The following is a 16,513-nucleotide window of genomic DNA, read 5'->3' on the forward strand; positions in this document are numbered from 1 at the left end:
GAGAATGGGGTCAGCCAGGGAAGCAAACAGTGGAGAGGGTGGACAGAGGCAACTACCCGCATGATGTCAGACGGATGATCAACCAGTTCCTGACCTTTTAGCTCCCGACCCTCATTCAGTAAATTCCACAAGTGACTATGTGTATCTAGTCCTCCCTCGTAAGTTCCTTGAGAGCAAGCCCTTTATTGTTCACCTTTTATTCATCCTTGAGCCAGTGCTTTGGGAATAAGTGATCAACAAATGTTTGTTTTTCGAATGAAATTATATATACATGTCACTGAGCTGGGCTCTGTGGAGAGGGTCCTAATTTTAGAAAAGGAATTTTAGAGTTTCCCTATCCAACCCCCTCACTTCTGAGTTAAAGGAAGCTGTTTGCCTGGGGTTATACAGCAAGTTAGAAATAGAAGCCAAGTCTCGGTCTGATGTTATTTCCATGACACTGCATTGAACTTACAATGCAATTGGAGGGGAAAACAAACTCCCTAAAAGCTGTAGAACAAAAATCAGGCAGTGTGCAGTTAAGATCTGAATGCTTGGCACAAATGGGAGGAGCTGGAATCCCCAAAGGCTGGAATCAGTCAGAAATTACTGCAAGAGACAGAACTGGTTCTGAAGGTTGGGTAGGAATCAGGGCTTGTGGAAAAGAGAGAGAATTCCCGGTAGGGGAAGTGGCTTTCTGCTGAGGCCATGGTGGATATTGAAGGGTCATTGAGGAAGCGGGTTGGGTTAGAAGAGGGGTTTGGGCTGGATCATAGTGGAAGAAAATGTTAAGTTGAGGCCAGATTTTGGAAACTTTCAGATACCAGAATAAGGAGATTTGACCTTAGTCTGTGGATAACGGGGAACCCCTGAAAGTAGACACTGAGCTAGGCACTGAACCAAGACAAGACACCAGGCAAGTATCTGCCAACTTGGTCTGATTTGCATCTTTTGTAGACAGTTGCTTGCCATATATGTGCATTTACTTAATTTACCCACACATTAAGGAAACTCTACCAGCTAGCTTGTGTATATTTATTTTATCTCCAAATACATATGATATCTGTGTGGGAGCAGAGGAAGGAGTGGGAGATTAACAGAGTTTGTGTGCCTGCTGTAGACCAGGCACTTTCATCTGTGATAGCTCATTTAATCCTCACAATCTGGTGGGGTGTGGGTACTGTTGCTCCAGTAACACCCAGAGACGGTAAGTAACTTTCCCAGATCACAGAGCTTGGAAGCCGTGGGGCCAGAGTTCAAACTCAGCTTTGACACCAAAGCCCTTTCCAGTCCCCTGTCACGACTGTCCAATGAGAGGATACAGGAATTGTGATCCCACTCTCAGCTTCCTTCTTGGGGAGGAGGGGGTGTCAAGTGTGGAGATAACCAAGCTAGGCTTACATTTCTAGGAATATTTTCACATTCTTGGTTTTCTATTCTTATCTGTAGGGTAAAAAATTCCTATTTTGTGTCTTCAGAGGCAGATAAAGTGGGGTTTGAATTCCATTTCCACAACTTCCCAGCTGGTGGCCAAGTGGACTTGCTGTGAAGCCAATGAACCCCAAGCTTTAGGACCCCTCACTTGCATAGGCTCCTGGCAAGCCAAGCCATCCACCCAAATTTGAAATGGATCATGCATTATTGTTCTTAAAGAGGACAAGTGTAAAGCTCCAACAACTGTACAACTTTCAGGCCCATAAAGCCTGGATCTGGGGGCTCCTGGCTGGCTCAGTTGGTTAAGGGGCGGATTCCTGATCTCTGCTTGGGTGGCTTGGGTCATGGTGTCAGGGTCCTGAGGTCAAGCCCTGAAGCAATGCAGGGAGTCTGCTTGAGATTCTTTCCCCCTCCCTCTGCCCTTTCCCCTGCTAGTGCACTGGCACTCTCTCCCTCTCTCTCAAACAAATAAATAAATCTTAAAAAAAAAAAAAAAAGCTGGATCTGCCCTACCTGATGATCTCCATCAATTTACTTTCTGAGACTTAGTTTCCTCAACTGAATAAAATCATCCCAAACTCTGGGTCTACCAGCTGACCGTCCAGTTGGCACACAGTATTACAGAAGTAACTTAATGAAGCTGATCTCACCCAGCCTTATGCCTAAGGCAAAGGTCCACTGAGACCCTCAGCCAACGGAAATACCCACCTAATGGGTCCGTTTATCAAGTAGTTGGGTCCAAACAATTTAGTGGTTGTTTGCAAAAATAATACACCTAAATGGAAAGAAGTAGATATTTTTATTTTATTCTTAAATAACTACAATTACTTTCTACTGAAATTCGTGCACGTGTGGAGCACTGTACAACTTCGCAAACCTTGGAATCGGATTGCACACAACCATCCCCATTTCCTTTTCCCCCACAATTTTCTTTTGAACAAAGCATCCACGGAAAACCCAAGTCCATAAAGATAGGATCGTCAAAAGAAATGTATGCAATCTAATGTCGAAACTGTGGGTTTCCTTTAAGTAATGGTTTATGCAGTTTGTGACAGATGTCAGGTATCATCGTGTTTCCTTCAAAAATGTAAAATATCCTGAGGCGCCCCTGTGAATTTTCTGCATCACCCCCGGGGGTGCCTCTGCTCGCAGTTGGATTAGCATAGGATTCAGGACCCTGTTGGAGACTATTCCAGGCAGCAACCAGGGGGCAGCAGAGTTCTCTCTGGCAAAGTACAAAAGGGGGAACCCCCTCTACCCTCCGCTGTTGGCCACAGTGTTATTACTCGGTTCTCTACCGGAAATCTTCCCGAAGTCTTTCTTCCTGGTACCTCTCTGCTCTCAGTGGTGGCTATTTACATAATATTAACAAGGCAAGGAAAGATGTGGGGAGGCCTGGGCTCTAGTTCCTGACTTGCCCCTTGAGAGGTACACCGCCTTAACCATAACCCCCTTGTTCCAAAGTCTCTGGAAGCTTTAACTATGAATGAATCTGAATCCACCCTCAAGTTTTCTCCTACGATGCCAGAGTTTTTAATGAACTTGACTTTAAGTTGGCCTCATAAGAGTAGGAAGGAAAGAAATATTTCTTCTATTGTACACATTCTGCAGGTCTAGGAAGCTGGGAAATGTGCCATCTTTAAATCAAATTAAAATCCATTTGCACATCAGGCAAATTTCTGAAAGGAGAGGAGAAAGAACAACAACAGGGTGGCTTTTGGGATGACAGGAATGGTGTTTCTTGATCTGAATGCAAGTAACTGAGTGTGCTCAGTTTGGGAAAATTCATCACTTTTGATATCTGCATCTCTCTGTATACATACAAAGAGGGAGGAAAGTAAATTGCAGAATTGAAACAATATATAAATTATATAAAAATACAACACAAACAATACTACTTAAAAAATCTGACAATGAATTGTGAAGGTGTGAATACACTGTATGTTTGTGGTAATGTTTTCAAATAAATTTTAAATCACTTGAAAAACAAAATAAAGCTCTTTCTAGCTTTAAGGAAGCTTTAAGAGTTGGGCCAAGAGGAGGGAGGATTGTTCCTTCAGTAGGATATAGCAGGAATTGTGTGTTTTTGTTTTTTTTTTATAGCAGGAATTTTGAAAGGTTTTCCTTTATACACCCCTCTTCTGCCTGTTACACTACTGAGGGTCAGAGGCTTAGCTGAGGCAGAGCCATAAAAGACAGTTTATCAGGATGTTTTGCAGAGTTAACATAGGCAAAATCCACATTGCTCAATAACTCAGGATTGGCTAAGCAACTATGCTATGTAGCCAAGAGACAGAGGCCTCTGTTCTATCTAAGGGCACTGGTGGGTTACCTGCTCTTATCTGGGATACTGGAAACAGCCAGTGACCCTAGACTGCAGGAAAGGGAGCACTGGACGCCTGTGATCTGAGCACCTCGTCTGTAAAATGATAACTTGACAACGCAGAAAGTCCCTTCTAGATTGAAAATTCAACCATTTTGTGATTTAGTGATACTAAGAGAATGGTTAATAGTCTTCAGGAAACCTGAAAGTAGAAGCAAGCAACTTGGTGGCTCAGTCGTTAAGCGCCTGCCTTTGGCTCAGGTCATGGTCTCAGGGTCCTGGGATCGAGCCCCGCATCGAGCCCCGCATCGAGCCCCGCATTGGGCTCCCTGCTCGGCGGGAAGCCTGCTTCTCCGTCTCCCACTCTCCGCTGCTTGTGTTCTCTGTCAAATAAATAAATAAAATCTTAAAAAAAAAAGACGTAAACAAAAAGCCCACCCTGGAAAGAAGAGTTAAAGCCATCTTCAAGAACATTACAAAGTCAGAGGCCCAGATGGAAATGCCAGGCAAACACATGAACAGTACTGACTTCAAAGATAAGGGTAAAACGGGAGGCTCCGGGGGCAGCCCTGGGAGCAAGCTGAATTTTATGGGGCTGGGGAAGCAGGCCAGCTTAATGGATAGAATATGGTAAAACCACGTGATGACGAATTTGCAGCCAAATAGAAGTAATCATGAAAAGTGGTTGCTGCTGCTATGTTTGACCCCATCAGGGCTGTGCTATGATTGCGTGGGCATAGTACACAAGGGTTTAAAATATAAGTGTAGGTCTTATTCAGGTCATGCTCTCTCTGCAGGTGCAAAGGCGGGGGTGGGGGCGGGGCGGGCGAGGAAGCAACATGTGTTATAACATGTGTTATTTTTTACAGGGTATGAAGGAATTAGACAAACCACTCTGAGCTGCAGTTTCCTCATCTATAAAATGAGCCACCCTCCCTCACTGGGTGGCCATGACCTGTTATAACACTCAGAGCAAGCTAGGGCTCAATAGAGTGGCTATTATTATTCATTCTTATAATGCAATGCCACAAGTCCCGGAAAGTTTCACAATCCCTTCAGCCACTGATTTGGGGAATAAACCCATCTCAGCCCTTGGTAAAGGCCATTTCACCCCTCCCCCGCCCTTTTTTTTTTTAAGATTTTATTTATTTTTCAACAGAGAGAGACAGCGAGAGAGGGAACACAAGCAGGGGGAGAGGGAGAGGGAGAAGCAGGCTTCCCGCAGAGCAGGGAGCCCCATGTGGGACTAGATCCCAGGACCCTGGGACCATGACCTGAGCTGAAGGCAGATGCTTAATGACTGAGCCACCCAGGTGCCTCCCCCACCCTTTATTTTTTTTTAGTTTGGCTTTTTTTAGATTCCACATGTGATACCATACAATATTTGTCTTTCCTATCCGACTTACTTCACTTAGTTTAATATCCTCAAGTTTCATCCATTGTTGCAAATAACAGGATTTCCTTCTTTCTTATGGCCAAATAATATTCCATGCCATGTTTGTGTGTGTGTGTGTGTGTGTGTGTGTGTGTAAACATATACCACATCTTTTTTCTCCATTTATCCTTGATGTACACTTAGATTGCTTCTCCAGGGGATTCTTTTCTTTTTTCTTTTTTTTCAGAGAGAGAGAGAATCTTAAGCAGGTTGCATGCCCTGCCTAGAACCCGATGCAGGACTTGATCTCATGACCCTGAGATAATGACCTGAGCTGAATCAAGAGTCAGAAGCTTAACTGACTAAACCACCCAGGCACCCCTCCAGGGGATTCTTAATAGGCATAATTATTTAAAACCTAAGCTTTGACTTATTGACCTGACCCCATGGGAACCACTGCATCTATTAGCGGGCTGAAGCTCCTGAGGAAACATACTGAAGGAGCCTCACCTGGACGCAGAAGAGAGATTTCTGATTCCTCTTCCATCTCTAAGACACTGACTGGGTGGTATTGTTCTTAAGCTTTAGGGGAATGGAAAATGATGGGGAAACTGAAAAACAAGAACTGGCCAAAGTCTCTAATAGTTTGAACATCGGGATCCCAAAGGCTCTGAATTTTTTTTACAAAACAAAAAAAAAATTTTTTTTTTTTTTTTAATCAAAGGAAGAAGGTAGAGCAGAGGTTTCGTGCCCAGAAGGAGAGATGGGGATATCTATTCAAGGCCTGGTGTCTTTCTCTGATTGATATTCATAGGTATAGTAAGACTAGCCATTCATTCAGTGAGACTGGAAACAAATTAGCACAGACACTGTGGAGAACAATTTAATATCAAGAATCAAGAATTTGAAAAGTATTTGTATCCTTCGAACCTTTAAAAACTGAAAATAGTTACATTTTGGTACAGCTGTACTTGTTAGTATAGAACCATGAAAAAAAGTTGTACTCAACGAAATGTTTATATTAAGCATAAAAAAGAAGATACTAAATAACTTGTAAGAATTATAAATTATGTAAAAAGATATATATACATAGCAACATGTGAAGAACTATCCCGATATGTAAAGTGTTTGCTTGTGGGTAGTGGAATTGTGGGTGTTTTTTTTTGTCTAATTATTTACACTTTTCTGTATTTGCCACAGTTTAGACAGTAAGCACATACTTCTTTGATTCTACGGTGGCAGACGGAGGTTGAAACCGACCTCAAATCTCCACTTAGTTTCCCTCCAGTTCCGCGGCCTTCCCAACGCGTTCAATCAGGTTAATTTCCTCCAAACCCTCTCTTAAAAGTTTTGAAGGTTCCGAGGGGCCCTCGGGGGAGACGCGGAGGAGCGCGCGGCGCTGGCAGGAAGATTCGAGAGGCCCAGCCCCAAGCGGCTGGGGAGGGCTGTGCCTGGCTCGGGCGGGTTTCCGCGAGCTCCTTCCCCCACCGCGAGGGAAGACGGAGCTGCTCCGACTAGCCTGTCCGCGGAGGAGCCGCGCCCGGGACGCCTCCTGGCAGCACCGGGCGATGACTGGAGAGGCCGCGCGTGGGCTCACCCGCCCTCCGCCTCGCGCGCGCCCCCGGCTCCGTCCTCTCCCCGGGCCCAGCGCCTCCCCCTGGCCGCGGCCGGCGGAAGCGACCGAGCCGGGGAGGGAGAGCGAGGCCCCTCCCCGCCAGCTCAGCCTGCGGGCGCGCGGGGCCCGGGAGGGCGGCGGCGGCGCGGACGTGCCCGGGCCCACGGAGGCCTCCCGGCGCCACCCCCCGGGCGCGCGGCCTGCGGGCGGGGAGGGCGGCGGGCCTGCTCGCGCCGGCCCCAGCCCTGCGGAGGGCACGAAGGGAGAGGGAGGCAGGAGGAGGAGGCCGGAATCCGGCCCGCTGCCCCGACGCGCGCGTTCGGCCGCTTTGTGCCCGAGTGGTGCTGGGCCAGCGGATCGGAATCCCGTCCGAGCCGAGCGCGCGCCCGAGCGTCAGTGCGGGGTCGCCCGGGAGGCTGCCCGGCCGCTCCCCGCGCGCGCCCTGCCGTCCCGAGGTGCAGGCTCGCCACCAACACAGGACGAGGTTTCACGATGGCGCTTGGCTTGTCCTCAGCCTGCTGGCGCACCTTCTTCGCCTGGGCTGGCTTTCTACCACTTCGTTTCCCTCCAGTTCCGCTGCCTTTCCAGGGCTAAGTCTGACGCACCGAGGGCCTTGAGCCTATCTTTCTCCCCTTCTGTAAATCCACCTTCCCTCACCGGCTCGGGTAATCTCCTCACTACCATCCACTACCCTCTGCCAACACACACGCCCAAGGCTAAATGAAATGTTTCCTCTGCTTTGCCATTGAGACCCAAGATCCTGCCCTTTCACTGTCATCAACAAATACTCCCAAAGGAAAAAGTAGTTTACACTTGCTCCCTCGCCCAGGACCAGCTCTGAAATTTGCAGAGGCTAGGGCAGAATGAAAATGCAGGACTTCTTGCTCAAATGCTAAGAACTTCAAGAGCATTAAGCCAAGCCAGGGACTATTCTTAAGCACAGGACTCTGTGGGTAACGGTACAGCCAGGAAGCTGGCCTTGCCAGCACCATTTCTGTCCTCAAGCCTATGCCCTAACCTACAGCCACCACTATCCGTTGTTTTTAAAAAAGAAAAGAAAAGAATAATCTCTTCATCGTGGCTAGTTATTAGAACCAGGGATCTTTTCTCTTGGTCAGCCATCTCCTTTAACCGCTTCACAGCATTGACATGGCTGATTACTCTTTTCCTTATAAAACCCCCCTTTCCTTTGGGTTCTGTAATACAGCACTGTTGTGTTTCCCTCACTCCCCGGTGCATTCTTCCAGGTCCTTCCATGGCTTCCCTTTCTCCGAGTTGGCATCTGTGTGTGTTCCCAAAGGTTAGGTCCTCAGTTCCTCCTCTTTCTAATGCCCTTGGAGAGATTGTCCTCCCCATTGTAGTTACCATCTTTGTGCTCCTAAAACTCCAGGCATTCTCTCCAGCCCAGATTTCCCTCCTGAAGCCCTAGTCTGGCTTTTCTAACTCTTAGGTGTCCTGGCAACTCCAATGGAACAGATCAAAAATTGAATGTATGCTTGTTTGCCCTTTCCTTCCTTCCTTCCTTCTTTGGGAACTGAGCAATAAATAACCCAAGCCTGGGACCCTTCTAAGTGCAGGGCCCAGTTCAGCTACACAGGTTAACTGCCCTGAAGGCAGCCTTGCCACCACCTCACAAACTAGTTTAGCAATCCGACAGGGCGGTGGCGAGGAGCTCTACCATGGAAAAAATTGGCAGGTACCATCTTGATTCAGTCATGAAAATTACCACCACAAGTCATGAGGTAAATCAGTACTGTGTGATGATGCAGTGAGCGTTTGGTCACTTCTGTGGTATTCCAGTTGAAGATGCATAACCTGGTCTAATCATGAGGAAACACTGGACAAACCCAAACTGAGGGACAGCCTACAAAATGGGCTGTAATATTCAAAAAAGTCAAGGCCATGAAAGGAAAGGAAAGTTGAGGAACTTCTCCAGAATGAAGGAAATTTGAAAGACAGGACAATTGGGTGCAATGCACGATCCTGCGTTGGATCCTTTTGCTCTAAAGGATGTTACTGAGATGCCAGGCAAAAGCTGAATGAGTCTCTGAGCAAAGGGAATATAATATTTATTTTGTACTATTCCTTTAGTATAACTTTTCTCAAAGTTTGAAATTATTTCGGGGCACCTGGCTGGCTCAGTTGGAGGAGCATGTGACTCTTGATCTCAGGGTCTTCGGTTCAAACCCCATGTTGGGTATAGAGGTTACTTAAATAAATACATTTTTTCTAAGTTTGAAATTATTTCAAAAGAAAAAGAAAAAAAAATTTACTCCCCTCCAAATTAGTTTTTCCTCTAGGCTTCTGTTAATAACATTCTCCCACTTGTCCAAGTTCAAAAACTGGGATCAGCTTTGATACCTATCTCCTCCCCGCCCCCCCACCCCCAACTCCTTTCCCACCACTCTATCACTCACTAAGTCCTGCCAATTATTTTTTTTAAGATCTCTCACATAGACACCTTTTAAATGAAACTTCCAGCTTTTTTTTTAATGATACTTCCTACCTCACATAATCGTTTTAAGAAGTGTTTGTGAAAAGAATTTGTATAACAAAGTTCCATGTAAACATAAAGTCCTATCACTCCATCCCAAGCCTGGATTACTGCTGCTTGCTGCTGTAATTTTCTAGCTGGTCTTCCTGTCTTTGGTTGCTCCCTTCAACAACCCATCCTATATACAGTTACCAGGGTAATCTGCCTAAAAGCACACATTTATCCTTTCCAGGCCTTGCTTCCCACGGTGCACAGTGGGCCTTAATCCATACTCCCTGGGAAGATTGGTGTTCTGTGAGCTGCACCAAGGTGGTCTGCCCTCATATCAAATAACCATGACCTTTGCCCAATTCATAGAGAAAAGAAAATTTAATGGATAGAATTTCCTCAGCTTGTAAGGTTTTTTTTACCCCTTAGTGGTAAGGATCCCAACTTTTATCTGCTAGCATTAATAGATGACAAGCTGAATGAAAAAGCAGCAAATAAATAATAACACAGATCTGGCAACAACAGATCACATTTACTTCAACAGCTTGGTTTTTTCACGGCCACATGTGTTGGTGGCTGTGATTTTTTTATAATGCATGTCAATTGTATAGTCACTTCTTTTCTTAAAAATTGTTTTTCTTTTTTAAAATTGTTTTTCTTTTTTATGACAAAATGAAATATATTAAAAATTTCATGATAAAGAAGTTAGAGAAAACACTGCACTCCTAAAAATATACCTTGACCTATCACTACTACTCCCCTTCATGAATTCTTTTTTTTTTTTTTTAAAGATTTATTTATTTATTTGTCAGAGAGAGACACAGCGAGAGAGGGAACACAAGCAGGGAGAATGGGAGAGAGAGAAGCAGGCTCCCTGCAGAGCAGGGAGCCCAACACAGGGCTCAATCCCAGGACCCTGGGATCATGACCTGAGCCAAAGGCAGACGCCTAATGACTGAGCCACGCAGGTGCCCCCCTGGTAATGTTTTTAAAATGCAGAGGTTTTGTTTTGTTCCTGTGTGAACATTTTAAGTTCTATTCCCTCAGCAAATTTCAATTATACAATACAGTGTTATCAACTATAATCACAATGTTTTATATTAGATTCTCAGAACTTTTTTATCTTACAGCTGAAAGTTTGCCTTTTTTTACCAACCTCTCCCTATTTCCCCTACCCCCAGCCCCTGGCAACCGCTTTTCTACTCTGTTTCTATGAGTTTGACCTTGGTTGTTTTTTGTTTGCTTGTTTGTTTTTAAGATCATATAAAGTGATACCATGCAGCATTTGTCTTTGTTTTCCTTATTTCACTTGGCATAATGCCTTCAAGTTCCATCCATGTGCTCACAAATGTCAGGACTTTCTTCTTTCTATGGCTCAGTAATATCTTCTCTATCCATTCATCTATTGATGGACACTTAGTTTGTATACATATCTTGCTATTGTGAATAATGCTGCAACTAACATGGGAGTGCAGATGTCTCTTCCATATCCTGTTTCATTTTCCTTCCGTGTGGGATTCCTGGATCATAGGGTCATTGTATTTTTAATTTTCTGAGGAAGCTCCATACTGTTTTCCTTAGTGGCTGCACCAGTTTGCATTCCCAGCAACAGTGCTGGGAAAGGGTTCCCCATTCTCCACATCCTTGCCAACACTTGTTACTGCTTGTCTTTTTGAGGATAGCCAGGTGTAAGGTGGTATCTCATTGTGGTTTTGATTTGCATTTCCCTTGCCATCATGATGTTGGGTACCTTTTCATGGACCTATTGGCCATTTGTATGTCTTCTTTGGAAGAATGTCTCTTGAGTTCTTCTGCCCAATTTAAATTCAGATTGTTTGGTTTTTTGCTTTTGAGTTGTAGGAGTTCTTTACATATTTTGGATATTAACCCCTTATCAGACAGATGATTTGTAAATATTTTCTCCATTCTGTAGATTGCTTTTTCATTTTGTTGATGGTTTCCTTTGCTGAGCAGGAGCTTTTTAGTTTAATGTAGTCCCAGTTGTTTATTTTTGCTTTTGTTACCTTTGTTTTTGGTGTCAAATCTAAAACATCATTCCCAAGACCAATGTCAAGGGACCCCTATGTTTTCTTTTAGGGGTTTTATGGTTTCAGCTCTTACATTCAAGCTTTTAATCCATTTTGAGGCGATTTTTGTGCATGGTGGAACATAAAGATCCAGTTTCATTTGTTTGCATCTGGCTGTCCAGTTTTCCCAACATCATTTATTGAAGAGGCTATCCTTTTTCCACTGTATATTTTTAGCTCCTCTGTCATAAGTTAATTTACCACATATGCATGGTTTATTTTTGGATTCTATTCTATTTCATTGATACCTGTGGTTGTTTTATGCCAATACCATACTGTTTTGACTACTATAGCTTTATAATATAGTTTGAAATCAGAAAGCATAGTGTCCCCATCTTTGTTCTTTCTCAGGATTGCTTCAGCTATTTGAGGTCTTGTGTGATTCTATAGAAATTTTAGGATTGGGGCCCCTGGGTGGCTCAGTCAGTTAAACATCTGCCTTCAGCTCAGGTCCTGATCCCAGGATCCTGGAATCAAGTCCTGCGTTGGGCTTCCTGCTCAGTGGAGAGTCTGCTTCTCTCTCTGCCCCTTCCCCCCTGCTTGTGCTCCCTCTCACTCTCACTCTGTCTGAAATAAATAAAATCTTTAAAAATAAATAAATAAATAAAATCTTTTTAAAAAAGAAATTTGAGGGATGCCTGGGTGGCTCAGTTGGTTAAGTGACTGCCTTCAGCTCAGGTCATGATCCTGGAGTGCCGGGATCGAGTCCCGCATCAGGCTCCCTGCTCAGCAGGGAGTCTGCTTCACCCTCTGACCCTCCCCCCTCTCATACTTTCTCTATCTCATTCTCTCTCTCTCAAATAAATAAATAAAATCTTCAAAAAAATAATAAAAAAAGAAATTTTAGGATTGTTTTTTTCTGTGAAAAGTGCTATTGGATTTTTGATAGGGATTGCATTGAATCTGTAGATTCTTTTGGGTTTTATGGACATTTTAGCAATATTAATTCTTCCTACACATGAGCACAGAGTACTTTCCCATTTATTTGTGTCTCCTTTAATTTCTTTCATTAGTGTCCTGTAGTTTTCAGTGTACAGATCTTTCACCTCCTTAGTCCTAGGTATTTTATTCTTTTTGATGTAATTGTTAATAGGATTTTCTTAATTTCTCTCTGTGATGGTTTATGAGTGTATAGAAATACAGCAGGGGCGCCTGGGTGGCTCAGTCGTTAAGCGTCTGCCTTCGGCTCTGGTCATGATCCCAGGGTCCTGGGATCAAGCCCCGCATCGGGCTCCCTGCTCAGCCAGGAGCCTGCTTCTCCCTCTCCCACTCCCCCTGCTTATGTTCCCTCCCTCGCTGTGTCTTTCTCTGTCAAAGTCAAATAAATAAAATCCTTAAAAAAAAAAAGAAAAGAAAAAGAAACACAACAGATTTTTGTATATTGGTTTTGTATCCTGCACCTTTACTGATTTCATTTATTATTTCTAATTGTTGTTTTGGTGGAGTTTTTAGGGTTTTCTATATATAGTATCATGTCACCTGCAAATAGAGACAGTTTTACTTCTTCCTTTCTGATTTGGATGCCTTTTATTTCTTTTTTGTGCCTAGTTGCTCTGGCTAGGACCTCCAATACTATGTTGAATGAAAGTGGCAAGAGCGGGGCATCCCTGTCTTCCTTCTGATCTTAGCGAAAGTTTTCAGGTTTTCATCATTGAATGTGATGTCATCTGAGAGCTTGTCATATATGGCTTTTATTATGATGAGGTACATCCCCCTCTATACCTAGTTCATTGAGTTTTTATCATGAATGGATTGAATTTTGTTAAATGCTTTTCCTTCATCTACTGACAATGATCATATGATTTTTCTCCTTCATTTTGTTAATGCTGTGTATCAGGTTGATTGATTTGTGGATACTGAGAAAGGCCTATCATTTTAATCCATCCGTTTCTTTTAATCATTAGGGCCACTCTCCCTAATCCAGTCCATCATTTTACACCTGAATTCTTGCTGCAGTGGTCAATTCACCCACCTATCATCTTTTTTCTCACCAATCTTCTGGAAATGGTTTCATCATATTATTTCTCTGTGCAACAACCCACAAAGCTCCTTACTACGTCCTGCTCAGGTATTGCCTGCGCTTAGCCTTGCCCTCTCCACCTGCCCTTCCTGCTCTGCCCTCACAGGACACAGGTCAAGCCTTGACTCCTCCCTCAGTAGCAAACTCTTTCCTACACTGTCTTCTTGCTCCTACTGTTACCTCTTTGTCTCTATCCACGCCTCACCCTTCCTCCAGGGCTTGGGTCACCTTCACAACTGCTTATCAATCACCCTCGCCCCTACAGACTTTGCTCTTTTGAACTACAACTATGCTTAACATCTTTAGAATGCAGTAGTTTCTTGTCTATGAGATCCACCTTCCTGCTGCACTGTAGTTTCCTTGATTGCAAGGATCTTATCTTGGCTTCAGAATCTTTTAAGGGGTCTGGAAAAGAAACAACTTTTTTACTGAGACAAAGGATGGTATCTTTGCTAAAGACACTGATTACCAAGTGGGTGGGGCCTCGGTTATTCAGTTTTAACGATATTAACAAGGGAATATTTATTGATACAAGAAGTATTTATTGATTCCGGCTCTTCTGTAAGATTGCCCTGTCACAGAGCTGTGATTCTCAGCTCTCTTGAGTTTGGTATTACCCACCCCGATATTTATGTATTCCCCCAGAATCATCACCACAGAGAGCTAGTAATACTAATTACTAACAGGAGAGTCATTTCCCTCAGGTGTATTGGGGTTGAGATCCCACCATGAGAGAAAATTGAAAACTATTGGTGAAATAAGATTATTTCTGGGCGCCTGGCTGGCTCAGTCAGTAGTAAAGCATGCGACTCTTGATCTCAGGGTCATGAGTTGGAGCCCCACATTGGGCGTGGAGTCATTTAAAATCAATTAAATTTTCTTTCACCATTCTATCACACTGGGTTAGAATTGGACCTTTCTCCCATCCAAGTACTAACCAGGCCCGACCCTGCTTAGCTTCCGAATCAGACGAGATTGGGCGCGTTCAGGGTGGTATGGCCTTTCTCAGAGTATATATCAGTTCTTAGTTCTTTGAGTATTAATGAGTAAGAGACTCTGCTTGACAAAGTGGGGTAGAATATGCCACGTGCAGGAATTACATGCACTTCTGCTCAGGCAGGCAGGAACAGACCAGCCTGACAACTTACCTGCTTTTGCATAAACCTCTCTAGATTACCTTAGATTCCATTTGTGGGGGATGGTGCACTCATGAGGAGGCGGCAGTCACCAACATGGGACAGACTTCTGAAAAGAAAAGAATACTCATCTAGATCAAATGCTACAGAGATCCAGTAGGATGAAGTTGGAGAAATGGCCATTTTATTTGGTAATTCAAAGGGTCCTAGGAGCCCATGTGCTGTGGTATGAATGTTGGTGTCCCCCTAAAATTTGCATGTTGAAATCCTAACCCCCAAGGAGATGGTATTAGGAGGTGCCCTTAGGAGGTGATTGGGTCATGAGGGTGGAGCCCCCATTAATGGGATTAGTTCCCTTATAAAAGAGACCCCACAGAGCTCCTTTACTCCTTCTACTTTGTGAGGACACAGGATAATGCTGTGGCTTATAAACCAGAGAGCAGGCCCTGGCCAGACACCAAATATATCAGCAATTTGATCTTGGACTTCCCAATCTCCAGAACTGTGAGAAATAAATGTCTGTTGTTTATAAGCCACCCAATCTATGATATTTTGTTTTAGCAGCCCAAACGGACTAAGACACCATGAGAATACAATTGCCATGAGGTTAAAACTAAGACCAGATTTCTTGATTTAAGGAGAGTAGATATTGAAGAACAGAGAAAGATACACATGTAACTTGCAGGAGAGTGTTTAACGAAATGCAGGAGAGGAACAAAGCTGGGCCAAATCATGACTTTTTTTTTTTAAGGATTTTATTTATTTATTAGAGAGAGAGCATAAGCAAGGGTTGGGGGGTGGAGGGGCAGAGGCAGAGGGAGAAGCAGGCTCCCCACTGAGCACTGAGCCCGATGCGGGGCTCCATCCCAGGACCCTGGGATCATGACCTGAGCTAAAGGCAGACACTTAACCCACTGAGCCACCCAGGCGCCCTAAGGTGGGGATTGATTTCTAAAATAAGTAGAAAGTAGGAAGAATTATCAGCTGGGATCCTAAGAGTGGTGAGGGTGTGAGATGTAAGGAGGAAGGACAGAAATGCCCAGTGAGAGGAGAGAAGGAAGCCTACTGATTGAAAAGCCACAGAAAGAAAGCCCAAGGTCAGAGTGGGGCTGCAGACAGCAGTTGACCCCAGCGTGGATGCAGAGGATAGGGGAGGCCATGTGGTATTTAGAATGCCAAGGAAAGGAAGTACAGATCTAGATTCTGTGCTGGCTCTGTATTAACTGGAACACCCTGGCCAGGTCCATTCACATCTGTGAATCTTGGAACCTTCATCTGTATATTGGTGATAGTAGTGTCTTCCATGTTGGTCTCATGAGATTGTTTAAAGGTTCAAATGTGTTAATAATGTAGGAGAAAGGGCACTGTAATCTATCAAGTTCTATAAAAAAAAATCTGGATTCTGATAAAACCAGGGTAGGGGCTAGAGAACCTAAATCATGGGAAGTAAACAAAATCAGAAAAAAAAAGAATAAGCTTGGGGAGAAAGTAGGGTGTAGGAGAGACTACTGTAGCCTAAAAACTCTAATCTAGGGCATCAAGAAGAGCCTAAGACCTTATCTTGCTTTATCCACTATACATCCTTTAAGACCCAGCTCACTGTTATCCCTGATTATAATTTCCCCAGCCTCTCCCCCATGTAGCCTAAGCTGCTCCATCTTTAGTACGCACCTCTATTTTAGTACTGATGACTATACATCTTGGTGTGGTAAAATATACATAACATAAAATTTACTATTCTAACCATTTTTTCATTTTAACCATTAAAAAAATTATGTTATTTGTGAGAGAGAGAGAGAGAGAAAGCACAAGCAGGGCGACTGGCAGACACAGGGAGAATCAGACTCCTCGCTGAGCAGGGAGCCCAATGTGGGGCTCAGTCCCAGGACCCTGGGATCATGACCTGAGCTGAAGGCAGATGCTTAACTGACTGAGCCACCCAGGCATCCTCAATTTTAACCATTTTTAAGTGTACAGTTCAGTGGCATTAAGTACATTCACTTTGTTGTGCAACCATTACCACCACCCATCTTCCTAAATGGAAACTCTATACCCACTAAAT

The sequence above is a fragment of the Eumetopias jubatus genome, unplaced genomic scaffold (assembly GCF_037043125.1).
Source record: "Eumetopias jubatus isolate StellerSeaLion01/CBP00866 unplaced genomic scaffold, mEumJub1_p1.0 scaffold_2, whole genome shotgun sequence".
Lineage (NCBI taxonomy): Eukaryota > Metazoa > Chordata > Mammalia > Carnivora > Otariidae > Eumetopias > Eumetopias jubatus.